The following is an 11327-nucleotide window of genomic DNA, read 5'->3' as shown; positions in this document are numbered from 1 at the left end:
TCTCAACCCCCCCCCCCCCCCCGGGCCCTCAACCCCCCGGGGTAAATCCGAGGGGGGGGGGGGGGGGGGGGCGGGGTTCAAGTGTCTGGCCTCAGGGAAACCTGCACCCTGCCCCCAGTTCCTAAGTCCTGTTAAAAACCAGTGCACCTAAACCACTTCTGACAACAGGACCCAAAACCTCCAATGACCAGAAGCTGAGACAGGGATACAGAAGACCCGGGTGCTGTTCCCAGCTGCACGCTGACCAGTCCCTGCATTTTTCTGCATACCAGAGGGCAGTTTCCCTTGCGCCTGGGTGACCAGGGCTCCTTGCACACATCCACCCTCTCCCAAAGGTGCTTTGGGAGCAGCGGGTGGCCATCGCCAAGGCAGTGGGGTGGCTTGACCCACTCAGCATTTGCTTCCACGGGCTTAGGAAGAACCGTTTTTTCCGGGGTTGCCGGCCGACAGACTCGCACCCACCTGTTCCAGGTGGAGCCGATGGGAAGAAAATCCTCAATCTAATTCTCTGCTCTCATCCCCTTCCACCCGGCTGCCGTCAGCACAATCTCCTCATGCAACCTTGCTGGACCGCACATCCTGAGCATCGTCTCGAGAGCAGCTTCTCCGCCTTTTCCTTCCAGCCCAGGGCCGGTCGGCAGCTTTAGCAGCTCATGATCTAGCCCTCCTGAGGTCCCTTCCCACCCTAATTTCTATGATTATATGATAACAGCTCAGGAGCCACGAGCAGGAGGCAGGTTTGACCCAGTTTGCTGAGCAAAGCTCCTGGCTAGACTGGCAACAGCTCATCCTACGAATGCAGGCCTTTATTCAGAGGAAAAAAAGCATCACCCCGCAGAGCAAAGTACAAATTGGTTTAACTAGACATTTACTGAGACCTCCAGTGAATTAGATCACTAAGGGACAAGTTTCTTTGGGAGGGCAGCCAATAAAAGTTATTACATCCCCATAAGCAGGCCTCTTTCTTTCGCTCCCAAGTCAAAACGCTGCCTCTAATAGATCCCTGGGGCTGGGAAAGAAAGATCGTTCCTCCCAACAGCCCTGGTAAGGATGCCATCCCCTGGCACCGCTGGGCATCTCCGAGAGCGACCCAACTCCAAGTCCAGTTTGAGGTTAGCTAACCAGACTGGAGGAAAGGGACTGCATCTCTGCAATGTCACCGTCATATCTGTATAGCGGGCAGAGCACTGTTCGGTGGTCCCTCGTTTGACCAGGGGTTGCCACAGTCACGTTCTGCAAACTCCTAATGCACCATCTGTGCACTGAGCAACTGCAGCAGTTGTGCCCAGTTCAGATCTGATTTAGGACCTTCCATGTTTTTTTGCGGACAGTCAAAACCAGGAGGCTTTATTGTTGGGTCAAAAATCCGACGTTTATTCTGAACGGTGGTTTCATCCCAGGCTTTCCTCCAAGCTGCTGCACTGGCCTGTCCTACAAGGGCTTGTACACATGTCCATAAAGTTTTCTGGGAGACCAAGCAACGAGCTGGGAGGTTCTTTAAATCTCTATGGATGGGGAGGTCTGGGTTGGCATTCATGTGGACAGGGACTTCTCTGTATGTAGCTTTGTTGCGGCAAATGTCTGGAGGAGCAATACTGGCCAGCACCGGTAACAGTTGAATAGGAGGAAAACAATAAGGATGGTCCAACCCAGGCTGTGCACTAGTCACAGAGCGTGTGCAAAGCTGCAAAACACCCGTCCTTAGGGCCTGCTAACACATGCGAACGTCCTGGAAGGCAGCATGGCTGGGGCACCACGATGGGCTCCTGGCTGCTATAAACCAGCACAGCTCTGCTGGCTTTAATGGAGCTATGCAAACTTACACCAGCCAAAGCCCCAGAAGGAAATGTTTGGGGATATGGGACCTGAAGCCAGCTTGAAAACCAGCCCCTACCCCATGCAAGCACAGCAGAGGTGTATTGTGATCGACAGCAGCGCGCACCTGCAAATGCCGTAAGCGCTGTCACGCTCGCCCATGCATGCACTCCCGTAACAAGGGAGGTGAGTTAATAGGCACAATCGAGGCAGTTCTCCAAGATGCATCACTCAAGCACAGCCATGCAGTAGCCTGCGACTGGTCCTTGCCGGCCTTCGTTAGCGTGGAGCAAGCTGGCACTGGAGGGGCAATGCAGCACCAGACACATCCGCAATGGGTTTTGCGTGAGCCTTGGAAGAGGATTAAAAATCACTTGTCCTGCGGTTTCACACTGCACCTCACATGGAGCAGTACTGAATAAAGCTGATAGGGTGGGTGGGGTGCGCGCGCGCGCGCACACACACACACAGACACACACACACACACGGTTATGCTGAAGCCTTGCTTATAACTCAACCATTGCACGTCCCATATTTGAAGCTTTCTCAATATGTACCCGAGGCATAAACTGCCCAGAGGAACTCGTGTCTCCTTGAGGCACAGGGGCACTTGCAAATTCCCTTGCAACTCCAAGCACCGGTATAAACCTCTTGCCAGAACAAATGCGTCTCCCATCAGGTGATGTGAGGAGGCAGCAGCATCGGATTCAGACCTAAGTCAGACTCAAATCCTAGGGACTTACCATTTCTAGCAAGTGCAAGGGAAAACCAGCTTGCAGCGTGAAGGGTGTCACATAGAGCAGGTGCTCTGCGGCCTCCCCTTTCTGCTTGAACAGCGGGGAGAAACTACTTGACATGACCCGGGGCTCTCTCACCACCAGTCACCTGCCGCATCGATCCCTGTGCAAATGTAGAGAAGCCTGAAGCCAGGTGTCAGCAGGACCGTGCAGGTCAACACCGCTCCAACACAACCATGCTGCCGAGCACCGCAAAAATTCCCCATCGGCACCTTCTCAGCCAAGCAGAAGTGGGCAACTGCAGTGCTGGGAAGGCTGGCTTTCCCGGCACACAATAAATGGCTACTTGATTGCTCAGATCTGCTTGAAGTCGTGAGCAATGAAGGAAAGATGGCATGTGTCAAGCCCAGCATGATATAAGCATGGGGAAGAGGGAGCCCAGAACAAGCAGAGCCCATCTAGTCTGGAGAGAGAGCTCTAAATCAGAAGCTTTAATAACATTTCCTTAGGCCTGACAGACTACAGTCCCAGGCAGATTAACTCCCGCGCTCTTCCCACACACTGTATTTGTGACAATAATTTAGACAGACAATTACAAGGCCAAAAAGAAGAGAAACTAATTCCACAATAATTACGATGGGTCATATTAAAAAAAAAAAAAAAGCAACCATCTGAGCGAGGGGACGCTGCATCTCCTGGACTGATGCAGCGACTGAGCCGCCCTCCGAAAACAGCGCTCCCCAGCTCGTGGCATGTGTCTTTTAATTACTCTGGCAGGTCTCCTCTACGCTCCACTCCAAACTGGTTCCAATGAACTGTGAAGACTATTAAATGCCCCAATTAATCATTTGGCATTTTAAAAGGTCATTTAATTTTGCTTTAAACAAGCAATGCAACCAGCAACCGCTTGAAAGCCCAAGGAGGGGGAAGACGCTGAAGGAGCAAGCCTGCTTCTCCATCAGTGAATTAAGTTTTGGGCGTCAAAACAATAAAAAGCCACGTCGCTGGGAGTGACGGGGCAGGCACTGAGGAGCCGACTCATTTTTCATAGGAAGACTTGTAAGTCATAAGCACGGTTCATCACGGCTGCCTGACAACGGCTGCTTTATGCCGAGGCATTTCTCTAGGGACAGAGCGTGATAAGCAGAGAGCTTTGCTTCCATGTGCAGAGACAGAGCCAAGTGAAAGCCATCCTAAAGCAGAAGCTATGCACAATAAAGGAATGAGCTTGCCAACACATCCCTTGGGGCTCGGAGTCCATGGCTTTATAAGGATGGTCCAGTGGTTACGATGCTGAGTTGGGCCTTGAGAGATCTGGGTTTGAGTCCCTGCTCGGTGACAGACGTCCTTGGTCTCCTCCTCTGGCAGTTCCCCAGCTGTCAAATGCTATTAACAGCCCTGTCCGATCTCACCTGGAGGGGGTTCTTAGTATAAAAGCCTCAAAGACTGTACTATCCAGCTGCTACAATAATGACAGCTGAATCGGCACATCTGGAGGGTGTCACGCCGCACATCTGGAGAGGAACGTTGAAACTGGGGAGCTTCCCAGCACCAGAAGAACAGCTTGGGAGCCACTGCCTCCCTGCAAGAAGACTACCTGCATTGCAAGGAGTCTCTCTGCTATTTAGAGGCCACGCGCAGGGCTCCCTCAGACCTCAGGTAGAGCATCCGAGACTCAAAAGGCATCCAAACAGCTCTTCCAAATATACAGTTGGTCCAAAAACAGGCATCACAGAAAATTCTGGGCTCTCATTTGTTTCCTGGACCTACGACACTCCGACCCTACTACTTCATGCAGGCTGCACCGCACCAGGGAAGAGAGCAATGGCAGAAGAATGCAGGCCCGTGCCTTTCGGTCCTCCCTTTGCTCCACTTTCAAACACACACCTGATGGGGAAAAGTCCCGCGCCCCCCACCCCGAGTCGACTTGCTCCTTCTGCAGGATACTGCAGCAGCACTGTAACCCCGTGGGACACCAAGCTCCATAGGCATGGTATCCAACTCGATGCCACAACCCGGGAAGGTGGCAAGGACTTGGCAAAGATCATTCTTACAACTCAGCAAGGGGTTCAGAAGTCACAGGGTGCCAAACTTTTCACATTCCTGTTTTCAAAAGGACAGATATTTCCGAGGGGTCCTTGCTGAGCTGGTCGTCGGAGTACATAACACCCCCTCCCTTGGTGCTGGTCGCAGCATCAGCCTAATACAGGAGAGCGGGAAGGCTGGCCAGGAGGGAGCAAATCAGTAGCTGCAGATGCAGTCTGCTTCTCACTGATGCTAAGAGAGCAGCTGCTACTATTCACAAGTGTTCAGACAAGCAACTTTGACCTGGTTCCTTTAACAGCAAAGCCAGCGACACTTGCCTCTGGGAGCATAATCACCAGAGAGAGGAATAGCTTTAAGCTGGTGCTTGAGGAGCAGCTGAAAAGGAAGCAACTTCTTACCGCCGCGGCCGTTCAGGCAGACCTGGTCCGCACACCGCCACACGCACCAGGTCTTAGGTGGAAGTACTAGAAAGGGAGCAGTTGGATCAGTTACCTCTGCTTATAGGAGAAAAGAACTGTCTGGGTTTAGAAGCAAGGCACCTGGTTTGTGACATGAAGATGTCGAGGTAAGGGCCTTTCTCTGCAAGAGAGGGAATATCTGCTAATCGAGCTGATGTGTTCCTGCACCAATACGTACCAGTCACTCAGGGCTCACAGGAGGGAAGCACGCACAGGCAAACTCGGCAGTAAGGGGAGGCTCATGCATTTCCACCGTGCTGAGCAAACACATAGGTAGGTGCAGCTGGGAGGCCAGTATTATTCTCCTTTACCAGGCATGGAAACTGAGGCTCAGGGGAGGTCTGCAACGCAATTCAGAGGTACGAGTGCAGCCTGCACAGACGGGCCCAAACTTGCTGTAATCCAGCTGGCTTGGGTAACCCAGCAGGGAAGCCGTGGCAGCCTGGGTCCAGCATCAGCTAATGGTGCATCTTCATTTGCAAGAATAATGAAGAAGCCTGGGGCACAAGAGCTGTGCTGCCAGAGGTACCCTTAGCAGCTGAATTAAACTAACCTGGGCATTTGGCATCACCGCACTCATGGGATCTGCCCCTCGATCCACCCAGTGGCAGGGGTTCAGTGCTCTGCAAATCCAAAAGCAGCACACAGGCATGCATCACCCAAGCCTGAACAGGAGAAAAAGCTGAGTGTCGTTCCCTTTTCAGAGCCCAAAGCCGACTTCAAGAAGAACAAGCAAGGCCACGGCTTCCTCTCCAAGGTCAGCCGATGCACAGGCCACGCCAACAGCCTTGCTGGGACCAGCACAGTGGCACTTGCAGCATGCCGGGGGGAAAAAAAGAAAAGGTTTCAAAATAAAACCTTCCACCCCACCCAGGTTGAGCTGAATTGAAGCAACCGATGCACCGCATCCATCAAACTGATAACCGAGGAGGCTTCATTACAAGGAGAAGATGCCCTTTCCAGGCTATGTGGAGGGAGGGGGGGAGCAAAAAAGCAAACAAACATTTGATCTTTTTTTTTTTCCTTTCTACTTACAAGTCAAAACAAGATTTCTCTAATTGCCAACCAATGAGTCCCATTAAGCAGCGAGGAAGGAACGCATCATAAGTCAGGGGAGAAAGGAAAACAAAGACATTAGGAACACAGCAGCCCATAGCAGCCTGAATGTCAGGATCAGAAATGGAATATATATATACACACACACACATATATACATACATATATATACACACACATACATACACACACACACACACACACACACACACACATATATACACATACACATATACACATATATACACACACACATCCCAAACCTCCAACTTTTCATGACCTCCACCACCGGGGACTACTGTTCAGTCCCATTACCACTGATTTCCACCCTATAGACAATGCACCTGAAATGGTGCATCTTCATTTGCAAGAATAATGAAGAATCGAATAGAGTAAAAACCCCCAGCTCAGTGCCCAGCCTGGAGAAGGGCGAAATTAAAACAGCTGCTATCCCGGACCCGAGGATTTAAGACGAGTGAAGGGTTGGGTGTGCAGCACGTGGTCTTGGTAAATGCCACGGCAAAGGGGGCAAAGCGCACCCACAGAATCCAGGGGGGTTTCCTGAGACTCTCTCACAAGCATCCTCCACTCATCGCAGTCAAAGGCAGGATGGACCAGTCTGGGAAAGGAAGACAGCAGGTCTCAGGAAAGTTAAAAAAAAATCTCAGGAGAGCCAAAGGAAAATGTCCGAAGCAAAAACCAGCTGTGAAGCTGTTCTTCGATGCTCAGGAAGGGAGAGCAAACGCTTGCATGGCCCTGCTGTTGCCATGCATGCAAGACAGCGCGACTCACTGGACCCTGCATGGTTAGACACCGGCCAGATAGCAAGGGAGTCAGGCCGTAACGGGGCTTTGAAGGGAGCTCAGGTCTCCCAGCGGGGTCAAATTGAAGGCTCGCTGGCTCAGGCTATGCCCACTCCCAGGGCTCCCGCACTGGGCAGGAGGGACCTCTCCAGCCTGCCAATTCCTACGTGTGACGAATGTTAAGACTGTTTGATTTTTGCACTTCTTAGTGCTGCCAATCTGGCTTCTTTCACCAAGCTGCTACAACTCGGTTTTAAAAGCAGGGAAGCGAACAATAACATCTCGGAAAAACTTCGGCTCCCTTTACCCAGGCACAGAATGAAAATCAAGATGGAGATGATTGCAGTGCCAGGTGGCTTGGCTTCCTGCAGATCAGAAGAATCGCCATGTCTTTGGGCTCCAGCTGCAAATGATTATAAGGAGGTTTCTTGCATTTCAGTCACCTGGGACCAAACCCTCCGCAGGCGGCTCCCAGCCCAGCTCCGCAGAGCTCAAAGGGATGACACCCATTTACACCTTTGCAGGCTCTTAATCCAACAGATGGAGCAACGTCCCGGGGACAAGTTATATAAAACCATCTCGTTTGCACCGGCGGTGAAGGAGAGCTATCTATGCCACTGTTTCGCTGGAGGTATATTAACAAACACCTTTCTGGGAAAAAGAATAACACCAGCAGTTTTTAATTATCATATTAAAAAAAAAAAAATGGAACCTGCATAATTCATCCAGGGGCTAACACGAGAAGAAAATAACGTGGGTGGTAATAAGCCAGGGCTTGACCAGGCCCAGAGGCTCTCATTTCCGGCTTATTAAAAGGAAGAAATTGGTAATAGTGCAGAGACTAGAAAGCAATGAGAAACACCCCACCCCCTGAGTAAGGCAGGAAAAAATTAAAAATGGAAAGCAATCTAATTCCCAGGACTGCTGGCTACTTTCTGCTGTCAAGAGGTGAATGCTTGAGATGCCACAGACCTTTCACCCCCAGACCCCAAAAAAAAAATCGGGTGGGCAAACGTTTTAAAGATGGCAAGAAGAGTCAGAAAGCGGCAAGTCAGCGGCCGCTGGGAAAACAGAAACCAGGAGTCCCGACTTCCAGCAACGCTCACGTCGCTGGACCTGAACTGCCCCCTTGAGACTGCAGCATAAAATGAAAATCTCATGCCTGAAGGATCACCCCCAAGCCCCCGAGGAAGCAGAGCGCATCTGGAGGGCAGACGAAAGCCCAAGGGGCCCTTCTGACAGCTTCAGAAAGGGATGCAGGTGGAAAGAAAAGGAAAAAAAGAGAGAGAGAACATTATTTCTCCCAGCAGAACAAATCCAAAGTGGCAGCCACAAAGCAGCAAGCATGAAACTCAAACCTCCCCTGATACCCAAGTCCCTGCGGGGCCCAAACATGCTTCTAAGGGCTTGGGAAACACGCAGCCTCTTTCAATCTGAAACCCATCCTGGCAGAGAGATTCACTCCCGTAACGCAGAACAAGCGTCTCATCAAGAGACTGAAAGGGCCTATAACCACTTGTGATGGATGATACTTCACTCAACTTTCTCTTGATCACCACCTCGAGAACAAGTTTAAAGCAGAGGCAATTCAATACACTTGCCTGGAAGGGAATAAAAGTGATGGAGACGGGTTGGGAAAAGCTGATCTCAACAGCGAGGATGCTTCACGGTGCCGGGACCACAGGCCTGTGCACGGGGGGTGGTATTTGGGACTTCTAAGCATCCTCCTCTCTGAGTTCAGCCCTCACCCACCAGAAAACAGACTAGCTCAGTCTCCCGTGCATGGACAAGGCGGAAAGGACCAAGCACATTTGTTTTCAAACACCTGGCAAACTGCCTTTAACATGACGTCCCGCAAACCCGCGTGACTCAAACTACTCAGCTGGGACCAGTTTATCCCCCTTGCCTGGGCATGTGTGCACACATGCATCTCACAGGTGCGTGGTGCCGTCTAAATGACAGTCATTTCCAGCCATTCCCCCTTTGTGCTGGGCGCTGCCCCTACTACAAGAAACTTCTGCTATTCTTCCGAGTATAAAATTGGCACCTGCTCCACGTTTGCATGCAGGGGCTGACTTCTGGCGACGAACACGACAGCCGCCCAACAGAAAAAGTCTCTAGCCACGTTTTCTTCCACGCTCTGATGAAGCTATAATAAAAGGGTGAAAGAGGAAGCACGGGAGCTATGAAACACGGCAGCTCCTTATGAAAAGCTATTACTTTAATCAGGCTATCCCATACGCGAGTAGCACAGCGCTGTCCAGTATTTAGGTCTTTGCACTCGCTTAACAACCTCTTGGAAGCACTTGAAAGCAAGCCTCTCTTTGCACGGATTATAAACGAGTCCTGTTGGCACCGGGACGCAAACACATGAAAGCGGAGGAACGTGCTAAGTGAGCCATGGCAGAACACGGCCTTCCGCTGGGGGTCTCGGCTCTGCGCCTCGGCTCCGCTTAGGTTTAAATTAATGAGATCAGCTTTAGGAAGCCAGCAGTTTAGCATGCACCTTTGCTCGTGTTCATTCGTAAATCCAACGGCCCCGATTTCTTGCTCCATTTTCAAATCGGTCCCTCCTTGGCAGTGCTTCCAGCCAAAACATTGCAGCCCTGGGCCGGACCCGAAAGCCCGAGGCATGTTAAAAGCCGCCTGGTATTTCCCTTGTCCAAACAGACTTGAGTAAAGTAAGCAAGCAGTGGGAAAAGGAGATAAACAGTTTTTTGGAACAAAACAACATGCTGCTTTAAGTGCATGCAACATCTTTCTGAGCTACCAGCTCCTGCCCACATTTTTCCATTCTTTGCTCGGGCTACAGCACCTTGCACGCGGATCGAGCTTGTCCAGCAGGCCCAGCTGGGTTTGCACCAGGGTCCTTCTCTTCCAGGAAGCCTGTGACTAGACAGCTGCCTTAAACCCACAGGTCAGGAGGTAGCGTGCACAAGGCAGGTACTGAGCATCTTATTGCAGCAGGCCCCAGCGCCGTATGGGGCACAGCTCGGACCTGCCCAGAATACAGCCCAAAGAAGCTCTGGTCCAACCACCTGGGTCAAAAGAAAGTCATAGGGGCAACCTATTCCCCAACAGCCGTTTTGCACGGGGTTTCTTCCTTCTGTTACAGCTGGTCCTAAAGTGCTGTGGGACAGCCCCGAGCTACATGTGATCCGGTGCGGCTGCCCCCGCGCTTCCAGCCGAATGGAGGTATATTGGGAGATACCCTATGCCGGATACGGCCACGTAGGTTCTTCAAAGGAGGGAGCAGGGTATCAGAATTACCTTTTGGGCCCCTGACAAAGCCATCCTCATGAGCAAACCAACCATGCTCACAAGTAACCAGCCAGATCCCCGAACGGACGGCATCCAAAGGAGGAACAGCCTCATTTATGCATCACGAGACCTGGGCTTGCACATCAATCTCCGTCTCCAGCAAACGGGACCATCGAAGCAGCCTGAGCACACCCAGGAAGCTCCCCATGACATCCCCTGCCACGTGGCTAAAACAGGAGCTCTAATTGTCCAGCATCTCCTGCACCAGCCCCAATTCACCTGCTGCTAATTAAGAGTTGCAGCTTGGCCACTTCTTTCTTCTCAAGCGTTGCAGCGAGCGGAACCTGGTTTTTAATCAAGAATAGAGCAGAAAAATTGTACTCCATTATTCATGCCAGTGCCTAACAGCACTCTTTATATAATGAAGATAGAAAGCCTGATCCATTAGCTTACGGAGATTTAAGGGGCTTTGAGTGTTTCAGGTGCATCTTGTTTTGCATCTTAATTCAAAGCTTGCCAACAGCAGAGAAGCAATAATTGGTGGGGACCTATTGATAAAGTGCAGCGTAGAGCCAATTCCAGCCTGGTTGGCCAACAAAGGTTAGGTCAGACTTGTCTATCACAAAATGTCTGGGCTTCTCGGAGTGGAGTTCCCCCCACCTCCGCGTGCACCCGTCTCACGGTTCAATTATTCACAGATTCACAAAAGTGATAATAAAGCCTGTGTAAATCAGAAGCAGGAATTTGAAGCGTTCGGGGGTTGTTCCAAGAGCTGCCGAATAAAACAGAAGCCAAAGGGAGGGCGCAGTATATCAGAGGAGAAAAGGAGGGACGAATGCTTTTACAAAGAAATCGGTGTGCGAGAAGTGACCTGTTTGCGCACACGCTCTTGTGGTGGGCCAGCTGCGCATTGCAAACAGCCACCCTAGCCTATATTCCAGTATCACTGTACCCCCAACCCACGATGACTTCTCCCAAGGGCATCCCACCATCTGCATTTTCCTTTCTCTCCAGAGATGCTCTGGCTCTTAGTCCCGGGCACTTAGGCCTGCGCAGGTCGAGCCAGCAGGTGCCACAGAGCAGAGGAGTCCGTGAGCAGCATCAGGCAGGCATCGGATTGATTTTACACTCACCGAAAGATATGGAAAGGA

General features: G+C 51.3%; 1 protein-coding gene across 3 annotated transcripts in view; it reads right to left on the bottom strand.

Moving 5' to 3' along the window:
• SLC39A11 (solute carrier family 39 member 11) overlaps nucleotides 1-11327 on the bottom strand; it is a 256171-nt gene that overhangs the window by 195020 nt on the left and 49824 nt on the right. The gene's annotated exons all lie outside the window — the stretch shown is intronic.

This window comes from Gavialis gangeticus, unplaced genomic scaffold, assembly GCF_001723915.1.
Source record: "Gavialis gangeticus isolate Ggan-Ray unplaced genomic scaffold, GavGan_comp1, whole genome shotgun sequence".
Taxonomy (NCBI): Eukaryota; Metazoa; Chordata; order Crocodylia; family Gavialidae; genus Gavialis; species Gavialis gangeticus.
Note: the sequence above shows the minus strand (reverse complement) of the source record. Positions and strands in the feature narration are given on the sequence as shown.